Below are 17,933 nucleotides of genomic sequence, written 5' to 3' on the forward strand. Positions count from 1 at the left end.
ATAGAAAGCAGCCAATCTTCTGTTTGCCCAGGACTTCCCCATGTTTAGCACTGACAGTCCAGCATCCTAAAATTCCTGAGCAGCCCTATCATGGAGCTAATCATTTTCCATTCAGAGACCTACTTTATCTTCCTTCCATTGAGTCTGATTTCTCTATTTCAACAAACTCCGCTATTCCTATCAAAAGCCATACACACTACAACTATACTCAATCTCACTATAATTCTCTAATCAAAAGCTCTGCTCTCACAACTTTTCCGAGTCCCTTGCATTCAACGTTGCCCTTTTGGACTTGACTTTTACCACTAAAATGTTAATGTACAGTAATTAATTTTTCTTTCTACTAAAACCCAGTTCTCTGACCCACTTTAAAGCAACTACGGCTACCCTTATTTCCTTCCCACTATCTATCCATTCTCTCTTTTTAATTTTTCTTATTAGATATATTCACTTCCTTTAAGTTCTGTCTTATCTACACGTATGTGTGTGTGTATGCAGCACATGAATGTTTGGGGCCTGCAGAGGTTAAGAAGGCATGGCTTCCCTGGAATTGCAGTTACAGATGATTGTGAGCCACCATGGAGGTGCTAGGAACCCAGATCCTCTGCCAGGGGAGAGAACGCGCTCTTAACCTCTGAACCATCTCTCCAGCCTCTTTTTAAACTTTGGAAAGACCAGTCTTGTGTATACTTGATCTGAATTCTGGGTCAGGCAATAACAACAAAGTAATTGAGTTTTCTTGCCAGGCCCAAGTTACTAATATTCAGAGAACTACTGCCATCAGTCTTTAAAAAGGCAACCCCATTATACTGCATTATGCTGCTCTTGTGTTAAGATTTTTAGATGTCCTAACATTACAGGACATGGCTGGTTTTCCTTTTACAGAATCCTAATTCTTCCTGAAGTAGTCCAGAGATGTTCCACACACCAATATTACCTGACTTGTTCACTTCAGAAAAGTCTGTGGATGTTGCCAGATACCCAGAGGTCAGCATGACCTCTGGGGATGATGCTAAAAAATTAACAAGCTCTCCAGGTGACTCTAATAGACGTTGAAATGTGAAGCATTCTGCCAAGAAGGAGCTTATTTCAACAAGCTATAATGATTTCTTCTAAGATACCTGGATGGCTTATGGCTGAGATTTTTATCATAAATCATAAATTAGATCTATAAATTAACAATAAGTGAGCACATCAACTTTACCTCCAGTCTACATAAGTCTAAAGTGACCTGTACTGCTTTTAAAGACTCACTTACCCTTTTTCTCCCTTTCTAAGACAGAGTCTCACTATATAACCCTGGCTGGCCTGTGTTGTTTTTAAAAATAATAATAATAATAAAATAAAATAAGTAAAATAATAGTAAGAAAAAGAAGCGGGAAGAGGAAGAGAAAAGGAAGCGGGAAGAAGAGGAGGAGGAGACAACAGAACACAGTCCAGGAATGGAGTGCTGTGAGAATTATGAATGTTTGTGAAAACACTCCAAGAAAACAAAAGGCTTGTGACCTCTGTTTCTTCAAAATACAAAACTGTTCTTGGACTGTTTTTGTTTTTGTTTCTCCCAGATGTAGCAGATAGAAGTGAGTTTACTTCAGGTTTCTCATTATTATTTGCTGCTGCTATTCAATCAAATGTTTAAACTATCCTCTATATGCCTCTATGGCAAACATGTTTTGCCACATGCAGCTTGTCCTTGCGATTATATACAGCTTAAACTCATGAGAACTTTACTCAGGTGGTTTTTCTTAACCCTCAGAGTATTAATTACCTGATGCTCTGAATAAAGTTGGCTATTGCATGAGACTTTAGTCTCTCCTCATTTATTGGCTCCATACTCCCTGGTACCACCACCTCTAGAGTGCTGACAGAGACTATTTCGTTAAATAATTATATCTAGTTAAATTAGTTAGATATCAATGATGTTGTAGATATTACCTATGCAAAGACTGCTCTAAGATGAAGACTTGGGGACTGGAGTGATGGCTCATCAGTTAAGAGCACTGGTTGCTCGTCCAAGGACCTGGATTTGGTTCCCAATGCCCATAAAAAAGCTAAAAACTGTAATACCAGCCCCAAGGGACCTAACACTTCTTTCCGTTTCCATGGCACTGCACTCACATGGTACACAGGCACACATCCAGGCAAAACAGCCACACCATACACCATACACATCAAATATGAAATAAATTTTAAAAAAGACTGATTTTAGACAAAATAAATATAGTATGTAATCCTAGATAATAAATGCTCCGGTGGTAAAGAGTAAAAGTCATTGGGGCAGGAAGAGGAACTGAGAACAAATCATAGATCTGAGAGTCATTTAAAATGGTCAAGCGAATGATAGAGTGGTCAATGGACAAATGATGGCAGCAAATATTAAAATAGATCAAGAAACTGTACATTGTAGCATGTGTCTACAATCCTATCACAAAGTAGCCTATGCAGAATAATAGTGGACTCAAGGCCAGCTTAGAGGACACAGAGAGACACTGCTTCAGAGACAGGAAGGAAGGAGGCGTGGAGGAAGGGGGGAAGGGAAACCAAAGTGTGGAAGATCAGACTCTTGGGCATAGAACCAAGATGCACCAATGAGGGAGGGAAAGTAATGTAGGAGACTTGGGTGGAAGGAGAAACTAGATTCAGATAACCTCCTTAAAAGCCTTATAAAATTAGCATATAGAAAAAAGGAAAGGGCAGGAGAGATGGCCCAGGGGTTAAGAGCACTGTCCACGCCGGGCATGGTGGCGCATGCCTCTAATCCCAGCACTCGAGAGGCAGAGGCAGGCGGATTTCTGAGTTCGAGGCCAGCCTGGTCTACAGAGTGAGTTCCAGGACAGCCAGGGCTACACAAAGAACTCTGTCTCGAAAAATCAAAAAGAAAAAAAAAAAGAAATACAAAGCTAGTGGCTCCCAGCCATCCACAGCTCCAGCTCTAGGGGACCTGATGACCTCCTCTGATCTCTGTAGGCACTAAGCACACATTTGGTACACATGCATATATACAGGCAGGTAAAACATATAAGATAAAAATTTAAAACTCCAATTTTAAAAAGCAAGGTTAAATATACAAAATAATTTGTATTTCTATCTAGTAGCAGCAAAAATCTGAATAAAAATTTTAAAACTTATCTAAATATCCTCAAATCTTTCAATTTTTAAATTTTTAGTGAGAGAGAGAGAGAGAGAGAGAAAGTATGTTTGTTTAAAAGACAACTTTGGGGGGCTGGAGAGATGGCTCAGCAGTTAAGAGCACTGACTGCTCTTCCAAAGATCCTGAGTTCAAATCCCAGCAACCACTGGTGGCTCACAACCATGTGTAATGAGGCCTGATGCCCTCTTCTGGGGTGTCTGAAGACAGCTTCAATGTTCTTACATGTAATAATAAATAAATCTTAAAGAAAAAGATTAAAAAGAGTAAAAGACAACTCTGAAGTTGGTTTTGCCTTCCTTCTTTGTATAGGTTCCAAGGTCACCAAGCTAATGCACAAAGGACCTTTATTTGCTAAGCCGCCTCACCAGCTTCAAAACATCAAATTTTTAAAGATAAATTTTAGATATAATCACTTATTACCGTACTTGGGAGGCAAGACCCACTTGCTAAAAGTCACTGTCCATTGTTCTTCAAATTCTGTTAAGGAAAGTGACTGTCCTAAATAAGGCAAACACGCATGTGGCAAATCCATGGCTACCACCATATTTACCGGCTATGACCTGAGTTCTGTTACTCTAAGATCAAACAAGGATGTCTGCTCATCTATTCATTTGTAGGCAAATGGATCTATGTTTAGAGATGAAAAAAGTGCATTTTTAATGGTCAGAGTTTGTACAACTTTTATCTACATATTCACTCTAAAAATGCAGTACAAGCTAACAATCCCATAGTTAGCACTACAGCACTCACGGCAGGATTTCATGGTAAGGAAAGTGTAATTAAAACCACCAGCATTTGGTTTGGTAGCAGTTTCCATCTGTGGACATCAAAGCAACTTTTAAACACATTAATTACAGCCTTCCTAACTATCCTGTTTACTATCAGCAGAGTACAAGCATGAACATGGGTCTACTATACCAAACTACACAAAGTATACATTTAAATTGTAAAGTCCATGCATAATTAGAGACTATTTTGTATTAAGGTCTGAGGAGAACCTACCCTTCCCTGTATACTACTTAGTAAACTATTAAATCATTACTAGTGGGGCTGGAGGATGGCTCAGTTGTTAGAACTTGTTTGCTCTTGAAGACACCAATACACATAAAATAAACCTAAAAAAAGATTACGACCAGTATTAGTTTAAGTTCTTTATCTTTATACTGTTTGAGTTTGTGTGTTGTTTTTGCTTTTGGTTTATATTTGTTCCCTTGGCTGTCCTGGAACTTGCTCTGGAAGACCAGGACAGTCTCATCCAGCTGCCTCTGCCTCCTGAGTGCTGAGATCAAAGGGTGCACTCCCCACCCCCAGCCCCAGCCCTGTCTTCAGACTGTTAATACCATAAAGAAAGGCACTGGGGATGGGCAACTGGACTCCTTGGTTAGCAGGTGCTGTATTCTCCCTCATTACCCTTTCTGTCTTGGGAAAAAAGACTATTAGAGTAACAGCCAGCCAGACTACTCTTTTGCCAGCTACAGCCATCCTCAACATTCCATGGATACCTTGAGACAACTAAGCAGACTGCAGCTGACTGCCTTGGCTCCTGAAGGCACAGCCCCAGCCAAAATTGTGTGAAACAGTTTGCACCAAATTTTTCCTTTCACAGTCCTGAGTGAAATCTAGATGACCTTGAAATCATTTCCACTTTGGCCAAAAGGAAGCACTTTTCCCTCAGAGAGGTGATTGGTTCAACTCAGTGGCTATGATGAGTACAAAGAGATAATGTTCAAACAAGTGGATGTGAATGACCCAAAACAAAGGGGATGATGGGTGCAAAGGCGGCTTCTGGGGCTCTATAAAGCTGGTCAGGCTCACTGAGTGAGCCAGCTGGGAGACACTCTCCTGTGCTGCTTCCCCTAAAACTGCAGCATTAGGCGCAATAAAATGCTTCTCTAAATGGTCTTTCTTGCCTACTTTCAGTAATGTGGCTGAACTGGTCGCCAGAGGGAGGTGGGAGAGGAGAGAGGCAGGGGCAGTAGCAGCAGCAGCGAGCAGAAACAGCAGAATGGCAGTGGTGCTGACAATGAAAGCCCCACAGATGAAGAGGCTTAAACAGCTGAAGAAGCAGCTGTAGTCCTGCAGAGTGGCAGTCCTGGCCTGTGCTCTTGACTTCTGGGTGGCTCCCAAACGGCCCAGCTCACAACCCATCCCCACTTCCCCAGGCCTGAATTCATACCCAAACTATTCCCAAATATCCCAGCATGCACCAGAGTGGGGGCAGGGGGACACTACGGACACACGGCTCCTTGACAACTTTAGAAGCAACTGAACAAACAGTTCAAATGGACGGGAAGGAAGAAGAAAGCAGAAGGAGAGCATATGTGACAAGAGGATTATGCATATGAAGGATCAAAAGTGTGTGTGCAGAAGTAATCAACAGATACTGCAGGTTAGCAGGTTCCCACAGAATTGTAGTAAGTCTTCATTGCCCATGCTGAGGGGTTATACCAACGACTACTTAGTAGTTAAGGCCTACACAGGGCCTATAACATTTATAGGGCTAAGGATTCCAATACCCAGAAACTGGAGGACTAGAACCCTAGAGGGTACCTCTGGCTTCTGCTACCTTACTGGCAAAGCTTGCAGTTACTAAACACCAATGCAAAAAAAAAAAAAAAAAAAAAAAAAAAAGGCTGCTTAGAGACCAGCATTTGAAGAATTTCCCCTTTCCTACACACAACTTCTATCTGGGTAGAACAAAATAGTCCTCAGCCAGCTACTGGTGACAACATCCTTATGAAAAGAAGACTGGTAATATATATAATATCCTTGCTCAGCATACACAAGATTCTGATTTCAATTCCCCAGCATCAGAAAATTCAACAATTAAGCAACAATAACTAAGTACTCAGGTATGATGGCTCAAAACTTGTAACACTGGTACTTAAAAGCTGACACAGGAAGAGTGCCCCAAATTCAAGGTCAGCCTAGAATATGAACAAGACATCAAAACTGTAGGGGACCGGTGTTAGCATTCTGTTTAAGCTCCTTCCCACAGTTACCTGCCAACAGCCAGGTAGGCCTGACCCACTATAAAGGGGGCTGTTTGCCCTCTCCTCCCTCTCTTGCCCTCTTGGGCTCTTCTCTTCCCCCATCCCTTCCCTACACCCTCCCCCCACCCCACCCCCCCCCCCGCGCGCGCGCACACACACACACACACACACACACACACACCTTTATTTCTCTACTCCCTCTCTCTGCCTTTCTCTGCCTCTACTACCCTCTTAACTCCCCTCCCCATGTCCTGAATAAACTCTATTCTACACTATACCATCATGTGGCTGGTCCCCCATACCTACCACACATCCATAGAACATATTCATATTTTCTCTCTCTCTCTCTTTCTCTCTCTCTCTTTTTATAAACATACCAGTGGGGCAGTAAGAGTGGTTAAGAGTGCTTGCTACAGACAACTAGAGCTGAGTTCTGTGCACACAGGATAGATGGCTCACAACCACCAGGGAATCCAATGCCCACTTCTGGCCTCTACAAGCACCAGCGTTCATATGCACACACCCTCACACAGACACATAATTTAAAATAAGTTATCCTTTTTAATTTTCTCAATTCTTCTTCAATAGCTGCCATACAGAAAAATTCAGAAAAGGCCCAATTGTTTAAAGTCTATTAAGTAAAAAGTAGGCTATGCACAAAACATCAAATACAAGCATAGTAATTTTTTTGTTTTGTTTTGTTTTTCGAGACAGGGTTTCTCTGTGTAGCCCTGGCTGTCCTGGAACTCACTCTGTAGACCAGGCTGGCCTCGAACTCAGAAAAACACCTGCCTCTGCCTCTCAAATGCTGGGATTAAAGGCGTGCGCCACCACTGCCCGGCTACAAGCAAAGTTTTTTTTTCAACTAACTTATATAGGTCTGGCATTCAATTCAATGGCAAAGGAAAAAAAAAAAAAAAGTGGAGTGGGGCAGACTACAAAGCCACAGGAAAAGAGAGGCAAACTCCAAGATCTCTAGGAGGCTAATGCAATCCAAAACCACCCAAGGTGCCTGGGACCAGGCCTAACATATGGCCTATCTAGAAAACCTCACAGGAGGAGAGAAGTGAGGGTAAGTCCTTTCTTGGGAAAACCTCTACCCTTTCCTAGAATTCCACACACAATTCTCATTAACTCTAAGTAAATGCACCCCCCCATTTAAGCCTATCCATAATGAGCTAAATCAAATCCCAAGGATGGAACTCTCTAGTCAACGGCTCTCACCAACAAACAAGCATTTCAACACAACCAACAACTGCTTACAGCCTTTCTCCCTTTTCAGCTACAGAGCTTCAGTATCTAACTTACAGGCACAGGAACATGCACACACATGGGCAGCCCTAGTGGCCTCTGGTCTTACGTTATCATAGTATAATTTTACTTATGGCATCTCCACAGCCACCTTTTAAACTTGTTTTTAAAAAGGAAAAAAAAAGGAGGCCAGTGAGATAACTCTGTAGGGAAAGGTGTTTATCAGCAAGCCTGACGACCTAGTCTAATCCTTAGGACCCATGTGGTTAAAGAGAATCAACTCCTACAAGATATCCTCTGATCTCTAAATACACACTACGGCATGTGAAACCCACACACATACACATAAATAAACAAATGTAATTTTGAAGATGGAATGGAAGACAGACTACGATTTCTCTCCCCCGAGATTGGGCATGACCTATAATAAGCTCAAAACTGACCTGTCTCAGGACAGGCCGGAGAGATGTCTCAGTGGTTTAAAGCATTTTCTATTCTCGCAGAGGGCCTCAGTTCCGTTCCCAGCACCCATATCTGATAGCTCACAGCCACATGTAAATTCAGTTCCAGAGGATCCGGTGCCCTCTTCAGGCCTACGTAGGAACTGCACACATGATAAACTTACATATATACAAGCAAAATACTTGTAACAACAATGTCAGCATGATTCTATGATTTAAAAAATAATAATAACCAGTCTCAATAAAGATTGTACTTCAGGTTCCATTCAGTTCTGCCTAAGGCCCTTAAAAGGCCACTGGGGAGAGCAGCCCACTGGTATCTCTTGGAACTTCTCCCATCCTCATTTCTTCCTCCTTTTTCCTAAATAAGTCTACATTTGCTCAGCTCACTTCTTGTTCAAATATCCTTGTCCAAATTCTTCTTGACCATGACATGAATTTGGAAGCTCAGGGTGGTTTGGGTGGTCACTGATCACCCAGCACTCTGGATGGATGGACAGATGGATGGACAGATGAACAGACAGGCAGACAATCACTTTCCCCTATTCTGTCTTAGGAAGTATAATTACATTTAGTATGTCTTTCTGAGCACCTCTTTCTCCTTAACCATCATACATAAGAGCATATCTTAGAATCTTTTAATAAAATCACCAAGTCTATTTCATTACACTGACTAGTCCTGAAATTCTTTTTTAGCATTAAAGCCAAAATGAGGTCCCAAAGTATTAAGGGACTCCTCGGGCTGAAAAAGCAAACAACATGGGGTTGTCTCTGTCACCTTGTATTTAACAAATTGACAAAAACACATATTTCCTCAAAGTTATGTAGTTTAAAAAAATGATAACTATACCATATTAAGCAATGTCAGCATGATTCTGCACTGAGTGGTATGCCCACTACATAACATGACTATGGGGTAACCATTCCAGGTTCTAATCCTTGCCCACTAAGCAGATCAGAAATTCTATGTTATAATAAATTATTCTACAATTCATTAAGAGGTAGAATTGTTAAGGTTGATATTGGAGGAAAGAGACACGCAGTAAAGCATGTTAAGGGACTAGGTCTTTCTCATCAAGATGAAATCTCTCTAGCCTAAGTGAAGATCTAGCATTCCCAGCTACTGAAGTCAATGAGACGGTCAATCACCTGAGCAGCCCTCAGGAGGCAGGAAGCGGAATCTCCCCTGAAGAGGTGGACTCACTTCAGCCTGATACAAAGAACAGCAGAATAATTCTATCTTTTATAAGACATTGTACTTTTTCTTTTCCAGAACTACTGTCCCCTAGTGCAATCCCTGCAGAGCACCAAGAGGTGTGGCTGGGTTTGCCTACCTTTCTACATGCAACTCTTCCTTGTTCTTTCTTCTGTCTTTAGTGTTTGTTTGTTTGTTTTAATTTTGCTAGCTCCTTGACAAATTTGTAACAATGTGTTTTGATCATATTCATCCCCTATACCACAGCCCAGATTCAGCTCTTCTCCCTTCCCCACCTACACAATTGTGTGTGTGTGTGTGTGTGTGTACTTGTGTCTGTCTGTCTGTGTTTTACATGTATGTGTGCTTACTATGCCGCCCAGAAATGGAATTATAGTTGTGAGTCATCCATCATCCAGATGCTGGGACCAAACCTCAGCCCTCTACAAGAAAGAACATCAGGTGCTTTTTTGTTTTTCGAGACTAGGTTTCTCTGTGTAGCCGTGGCTGACCTGGAACTCACTTTGTAGACCAGGCTGGCCTCAAACTCAGAAATCCATCTGCCTCTGCCTCCTGAGTGCTGGGATTAAAGGCAGGTGCTCTTAACTACTGAACCACCTGTCCTTGCCTTTTTCTAAAGCTCCCTTCCTCACCCTGTGGCTAATCTCCAGGAGAGCTTAACTCAAATAGTATGTAGCCTTTTCTCTATTTTCCTCTTCCCAACAGCTGCTGAGATTTACAGCTTTCCTGCCCTGGTATTTCTCGTTTAAACTCTTATAAAACTGTCCTTAAGCTTCCTTTTGAGCCGGGCAGTGGTGGTGCACGCCTTTAATCCCAGCACCTGGGAGACATAGGCAGGTGGAGTTCAAGGCCAGCCTGGTCTACAGAGTGAGTTCCAGGACAGTCAGGGCTATACAGAGAAACCCTGTCTCAGAAAAAAAGAAAAAAAAAAAAAAAAAAAAAGGCAAGCTTCCTTTGAATCTATTTTTAAATTAAGAATCCAAAGATCCATAAACCCTGGCATCGTCTAGCACCCAAATGGGACTCTAGCTCAGGATCCCCTCCTTTCACTAAGTCTGCTTCTCTACTTGTAACTAGTGCTTGAATAAACTTTAGCCTTGCTTGACTTTCAGAAATTCCTGCCTTCTAATTCAATCGGTAGAGAAAATAAAAATGATCCTGCACCTCTAGATAGTATCAATATGAAATTATAAGTATTGTAACTGTGTGCATACATACACATATCATTTCTAGATAATCTTGTGTGACTGTTACTAGAACTGTCTAGAGTGACCTAACTGAATTTTTACCACATCCTAATCTTGTTTATCTTAGAGGTCAAAATGCCTGTAGGCCAGTTCTTTTTCAGGTAGACTTGTCAAAACTGCTTAGACTAAAACGAATACCTGAGTGACTGCCAGACTACTTCTAACTTCATTATAACTCAATCTCCATGTTAAAAACACAGATACCCACTGTCATGACAGGTGACAGCTGCCAGGACAACCCCTAGGAAAAAAACAAGACAAGAGAAAGGAGTTGGCAACTGTAGCCCTGGACATTTCCCAACCTTTCCAAGAGAAAAAAAAAGAGAGAGAGAGAATATTCCTGCTGTTTATTAATCTACCCCTCTCCTTCATTTTTTTATTCAGCATTTACTATCTTCTCAACCTGCAAGAAGAGAAAAATTGATTTGCAGACGTATCTCTCACTTCATGGTCAAGGATAAAAGTCTAAAGCCTACACAACAGGTGCCCAGTTATGTTCCTGACCCCACAAAGAGGGGGATAAGAGCTCAGTCTGAAAGCAAAACTGGTATTAACATGCTTCCTGCAAGCTGTATTAGAAACCAAGAAAAAAGTCGGGCAGTGGTGGCACACGCCTTTAATCCCAGCACTTGGGAGGCAGAGGCAGGTGGATTTCTCAGTTTGAGGTCAGCCTGGTCTACAGAGTGAGCTCCAGGACAGCCAGGAAACCCTTTCTCAAGAAACTAAAAACAAAAACAAAAACAAAAACAAAAACAAAAAAACAGAAAAAAAAAAAAAAGAAGAAGAAGAAACCAAGAAATCCCAACATCCCAACATGACAGCCAACAGGACATACATAAAGAGCATGGAGAACTGGCTTCAAGTGAAAAATGACATACTGACATACGAGCATTACCACTTAAAGACAATCTTTTCATGGGGGAAAAAAAACTGAAATAATCATTCTGATGTAAAGCTTTGAAAATTATTGATTTCATAGAGTTTTATCATGAAAAGATACCAAGAAATATTTACTGATTTTCAAAATTATTTGAAACTTTGACCTTTTTTTATAAGTAGTAAAAATCACAGAGGTGTGCAGGGCGCATGCATTTAATCCCATACTTGGGAGGCAGAGACTGTCCAATCTCTGTGAGTCTGTGGACAGAGGGTCTAGAAAGTGAGTTTCAGGACACCCAGAGAGACAAAAAAAAAAAAAAAATTTCATAGTTACTTGCTACATTATATATCTGTGACAGGGAATGTACTGGCAACATCTTATATAGTAAGTCCAGTAGAAGATTAACTCTAGCAATTGGCATTGGTCCAATGACTGCAGAAACACATGCCATCTATGCACATGTAGCTCTGCCTGAGGAAGACAGGACTCTTGTACCACAGACTCCACAGTTGGGTCACAACTGTTCTGTTACCCCCTTATCACTAACATCTGTCTGACAACCAAACTTGTCCCCAATCGCTCTAACCCCATCATTTGCAGAATATCCCTAATTGCCCTTCATTACTCGCCAGATTAGGACAGGTTTCTCTAAGTCTCCCTGGCTATCCTGGAACTTTGTAGCTGAGGCTGGCCTCAAACTCAAGAGAGCCACTTGCCTCTGCCTCCTGGACTCAAAGGCCTATGCCACCACCACAAGGCTAAAATTTGTAGTTTTCTGGTCCGGCCCTTGTCTTCTTCAGTGTTGTACAGAGATAATCTTTGGACCAGTGCCATACTTCACCACCATGATGGTGACAGACTCTTATTTCCCCCTGGAATCATAAGTTCAAATAAGGCCTTCCTTTTGCAGGATATTTGATCACACTGTGAACCCCAAGATTGTAAACTAGAAAAACCTGTTTATTGCTGTGGTGTGGCTCAGCCCTAGTCACACCTTTACCCCAAGAGTTTTCTGTACACAAGAGCTAAATAAAGTCAACAGCAGATCAAGAGGCAGAGCAAGCAACATGGCCATGCCCCACCCCCTCTGCTTTTCTACAATAAAGCTCTAAAACCATGGACTGTCTCTGCTCATCAAGACCCCCATGCTATAGCAATGGACCAGGCCTTCCCCAAAAGAGCTGAGTCTAATCTCCCGCAGAAAGGCCTACCAGCTTTTCCAGCCGCCAGACCAGACCAAGGACTCATGCCCACGCAGGAACCACCCAGCAGCGCCTTCTCCCCCTACCCCTTCTCCCTTCAACCCTGGGGCTGACCAAGCTGCCCCTGGGGGCTCCCCACTTCATTCTCAGCTCTTTCAAGACGTCCAGCCGCAACATCCAATGGCTCTGGGATGCCCAAGATTGAGAACCTGTAGTTCCTGGCCTCCATGCAGCCCAGAGACCCCTGAGCTGACTCTTCCGTGGTACCCAGAAGTCTGTGGCGCCTGAGTCAGAGCCAAGACTGCGCCTTCCCCACCCCCACTGAGCGTGGTCCGGTGGCCTAAGCCTAGCACTGCCCATTCTGGTTCCGTGGGTCCCACAGCAATCTCCCGTGGCCACCCTCCACCACCACCCGCCTCCGCCGCCCCATCCAGTCAGTCTCACCGAGCTCTGGCAGGATGCGGGTCATCTCACCCATCCCCCCCTTTTCATCCCCGCGCCGGGCAGTGCAGTAAGTAGTTAAGAATCCCGTTTCCTGAGTGACTGCTCTTTTCCTTAACCACACTGGCAGACACCTCATGATGCAGCAGCTAAGAGCTCAGTTCTTTTCTTTCCCACAGCAGCAACTCTCTCTCTCTCTCTCTCTCTCTCTCTCTCTCTCAGTTCACAGCATCAAGTATCTCTCAAAGTGTTATCCTATATTTTCAGATGTTAAAAACAATCATTTGACAGATGTGATTTCTGGCGATATTTAGCCTAATTTTCTATCTGGCAATCTTGAACGCCACAAGCAAAAAGCCAAAAAGAGAAAAGCATCTACATTGACAAAAAAATCTATTGAACAGTCTCAACTATTCAGTTCCACCAAATTCTAACAAATTTACTCTTCAATTATGCAATAGATGAAGCAACAGTTCAGAAGGGAGAGAGATTGTTTAAAAAAACAAAAACAAACAAACAAACTAGATAGAGTAGGATCTAAAGGAAATCAGAAACACACCAAGCTGTTTTGTTGCAAGCAGTGAGGAAGGGATGCAGGCCCTGTCCAGGAGAGGCAGAATCTCCACTTTTAAAATCTTTTAAATGGGCACATTTTACATTTCTTAAACCTAAAGAATTACAATCACCAAAAAGGAGCTTACAGCTCGGAGGTGGTGGCACAAGTCTTTAAGCCCAGTGCTTAGGAGATAAGGGCAGAAGGATCTCTACAAGATCAAGGTCAGCCTAGTCTACAGAGCAAGTTCCAGGACAACTAAGGCTACACAGAGAGAAACCCTATCAAAAAAAAAAAAAGACATAAAATAAAAGGAACTTACATGAATACAGGTTAAACCAAAAAGTCAAAAAGTCATAATAGTGTGTTTGAATATTCCAGAACTAATTCAAAGACCAAATATGGAAATCGAAAGATAGTCACCTTATACAGCAGAGAAACATGGAAAAAACACTCATTACCTAAACCAACCAGTCAAAGGCAAGATTAACTTCACCAAGGTTTGTACCATGCATCACCAAAATATAATCAACTCAATTTGCCTCTTTAGTATTTATTCCCAAAATCTACAACTCCCAACCTAATCATGGGGGGGGTGGGGGGGGGGCGCCAGAAGAACCTCCTCCAACATTTTGTAAAATACTTAAAAATAACTCTTAAAATTTTATTCAGGCAAGACAGTACATGCCTGTAACCCCAGCAGTGAGGTAGCTGGGACAGTAGAAACATAGTTCAAGGTTAGCCTGAAGTACCTATAAAATCCCAGTACACCCTTGTCTATATGATGCGATACTGTCTCACACACACACACACACACACACACACTCACACACTCTCACACACCTCTCCAAAAATGTGTCATCCATGGAAAACAAAAAAGATTAATGTCCATGTAAGAAGAGATTAAAGACATGGTTATTAATGTAGTATGGTGCCCTGGGTCAGATTCTAAAACAAAAGTACTAAGTATAAAAATGAGATCAAATAAACAAGTTAATGGTACTATTTTTTAACTTCTTTCTTATTTTTACATGTCTATCTAGTGGCCCAGGAAGTGAGAAGAGGGCACCCCCGGGGCTAGAGTTACAGGATGATTGTGAGCCTCCGTGTGTGTGTGTGTGTGTGTGTGTGTGTGTGTGTGTGTGTGTAGAAGCAAACGTGGATTCTTTGGCAAGAACAAGTGCTCTTAAGCATTAATCAAACTTTCCAGCTGACTGACTGAGTGATAGGTAGGTAGGTAGGTTGGCAGGCAGACAGACAGAACAAAATTGCTAAGTCTTTAATTATTAGTAAATATATAACTGTTGCCTTTACTGATATCTGGGCATTTTGGATACTGAGAATACAAAACTGATAGTTGTAATGTCACCTTTTAAAACCAGAATCATTTCCTTCCAAATACACTCTTCACTCATGCATCAACCTATTAAATAGGTTTTGTAAATGCCTATGATATACCAGTGCTGTTTCCAGTTATGCAAACGCCAGCCATCAAGACAAGCAAGTTTATGTCCCCATGCAGGTAAATTCTAAAGGAAAACAGACAGACAGCACATAAATACTAAGTCACCTCAAGTTATAAAATAAAAGTCACTGAAAAAGAACTAGATGTCTCACTACTATTCTGTGTACAACAGAAGAAAGGTATCTAGAAAGCCGGGATTTTGGTTTGGGTTTTCCGAGACATGGTTTCTATCTGTAGTCTTGGCTGTTGTGGAACTGGCTTTGTAGACCAGGCTGGTCTCGAACTCAGAGATCCTCCTGCCTCTGCCTCCCTCCCAAGTGCTGGGATTAAAGGTGTATGCACATAACAATGGCAACAAGGCTACGTAAAGAAACTGTCTCAAAAAAACAAAAAAGAAAAAGAAGCCATCAACAGCAAGGAAATATAGCATAATCAGCTGTGACATAAATTATTCTTTCCATAACTCCCTTGAGAATTACACCAAAAAAAGCAACTGTAATTAATTGAAGGAATATGTAGTAACTTACAGAGTATGCTGAGAAGAAAGGTATAAACTAATAACCATGGGCTAGAGATGGCTAGAGAGATGGCTCAGCAGTTAGAAACACTTAGTGCTCTTTAAGAGGACTCAACGTTCTCTTACTCTCTTGCCCCTTCTCTCCCCATTCACCTCCCCTCCCCTCCATCTGTTCATGGAGGCCTCTCCCCCAACTTCCCTTTCCCTGTCTCTACTCCCTCAACTCCCTTCCCCATGCCCTAAATAAACTCTATTCCATAATTTAAAAAACAAAAAAGAGGACCCACATTTGGTTCTTAGCACCAACATGAGGTAATTCACTAGCACTGCAAGTAACTCCAGCTCAGGAAAACCAACATATTCATGTGCGTCTGCCCACACAGAGATACACATAATTAATTTAACATTTTTTTGTGAGGAGCCGCCCTCACATTTGCCATTACAAGATGGCGCTGACAGCTGTGTTCTAAGTGGTAAACATAATCTGCACACGTGCAGGGGCAGTTTTCCCGCCATGTGTTCTACCTTTCTCGTGATGACAACTGGGCCGATGGGCTGCAGCCAATCAGGGAGTAATACATCCTAGGCGGAGGATAATTCTCCTTAAAAGGGACGGGGTTTTGCCCTCTCTCTCTCTCTTGTTCTTGCTTTTTCTCTCTCTTGCTTTCTTGTTCTTGTTCTCTCTCTTGCTTTCTTGTTCTTGCTTTCTTTTTCTCTCTCTTGCACTCTTGCTCTCTGGCTCCTGAAGATGTAAGCAATAAAGCTTTTGCCGCAGAAGATTCCGGTTTGTTGCGTTCTTCCTGGCCGGTCGCGAGAAACGCGTGTAAGATTTTTTAAATACATGAAGGGACAAAAAAAAAAGCTGGTAACTACTACAAAAAAAGTTTTAGTCGGGTGTAGTAGCAACACACCTTTAATGCCAGCATTTGAGAGGCAGAGGCAGTTCATGCCCAGCCTCCTCTATATAGTGAGTTTCAGGAGAGACAGAACTATGTAGAACAACCTTGTCAGAAAGAAAGAGAGGAGAGGGGGAGGGGGAGAGGGGGAGAGGGGGAGGGAGAGAAGGAGAGGGAGAGAAGGAGAAGGAGAGAGAGAGAGAGAAAGAGAAAGAGAGAAAGAGAGAAAGAGAGAAAGAGAAGAGATCTAAAGAACTAAGATTGTAGTTTGGTGGTAAAATACTTGCCTATGTGGTGGTTTGAATGAGAAATGTCCCCCACAGACTCGAATATATGAAAACTTTGTCCTCTGATTGGTGGTGCTGTTTGGGGAGGTTATGGGACCCTTGGAAGTTGTAGCTTTGGTAGAGGAAGCATGTACCTAGGGGTGGGCTTTCAGAGTACACAGCCTCATCCCACTCCCTTTTCTTTCTCTCTGCTTCATATCTACTGTTGAAAATATGACATCCTGGCTTCCTTCCCCTATTGCAATTTCAAACCCCACCATTATAATTTCTCCCTCTGGACCTGTAAACTAAAATTATTTCATAAGTTGCTTTTGTCTGTGGTACTTTATGACAGCCAACAAAAAGTAACTACTACACACAGTATGGACAAGGCCCTAGATCCAATCCTTAGCACTCAAGGAAGAAAATGCTGGGCATGATGACACACTTCTATAATCCCAGCTTTCAAGAAGCTGAGGCAGGAGGGTTACTAAGAATCCAAAGCTCAAGGCCTGAATTACATTGCAAGACTTGTCTGAAAAGACACAGAAGGGGTCTGGGTTTTGGTTTACTTCTGTTTTTGTTTGTTTATTTAATGATAAAGACTCAATCCTGTGTCTCACCAATCCTGAGCAATGCCCTCTACTACTGAAGCACACCCCAACCTCTTTTTCCGTTTACTTCTTTATATAAAGATACAGATATAGATATGATATCTCTTAGGAATCCTCACGACCCTTTTGGAAAGTTTAATTTTCATAATACTAAATTTCAAGTTTTTCATACTGCGGAAACATAATTTGCTGGTTTCACTGGATTGGTATTTGCCTGATGTTTCCTCAACAACCTGAGAGAGCACCTAACTTCAGATGTCCTATTAGTAGCACTCACTACACCCTTCACCTCCCCACCTTCAGCTAAAGTTTCATATAGGAAATAGCCTTGATAAAGCTATACTGTGTACTACATCTCAATCCTTGGATACGCAGCTCTTCATATCCTACACACTAAAACAGGACTGAAGACTGAAGACTCTCCAGCCCCAAGAAAGTATATCATAAATTAGTCGTAATAAGTGCAAAATGGGGATAAAGTAAGCAGTTACTGACCACACACACAGTAAGGCCAGAAGTTATTTCATTAACTCTTTCACTCTCCAAAGTTGTACTTACGGCTCAGTGGTAGGGAGCATTTGTAGGATAAGACCAGGCCCTGTGTTCTGTTCCTAATCGCCAAGGAGAGTGAAAGGTACACCCTGCCTTCAATCACAAATAAATCTCTGACTACATCAATTTCAAATGAAACCGCAGCTAATAAAATTCTTAAATTACTTCTGTCACCTTTTCTAATAATCCAATATTAAAGGGTATTATTTCCTTCCATAATGACTAGCA

The 17,933-nt window shown here is 42.0% G+C and overlaps 1 protein-coding gene and 1 long non-coding RNA gene across 7 annotated transcripts in view; both read right to left on the bottom strand.

Annotated features, from left to right (window-relative positions):
- Memo1 (mediator of cell motility 1) overlaps positions 1-17,933 on the bottom strand; it is a 108,919-nt gene that overhangs the window by 73,309 nt on the left and 17,677 nt on the right. The gene's annotated exons all lie outside the window — the stretch shown is intronic.
- Gm52299 lies at positions 8,219-15,941 on the bottom strand. The gene is made up of 2 exons (XR_003952320.1): positions 15,903-15,941; positions 8,219-14,924 (listed from the first exon to the last, which is right to left on the bottom strand). It is a non-coding gene; the product is annotated as a predicted gene, 52299 (long non-coding RNA).

The sequence above is a fragment of the Mus musculus genome, chromosome 17, assembly GCF_000001635.26.
Source record: "Mus musculus strain C57BL/6J chromosome 17, GRCm38.p6 C57BL/6J".
Lineage (NCBI taxonomy): Eukaryota > Metazoa > Chordata > Mammalia > Rodentia > Muridae > Mus > Mus musculus.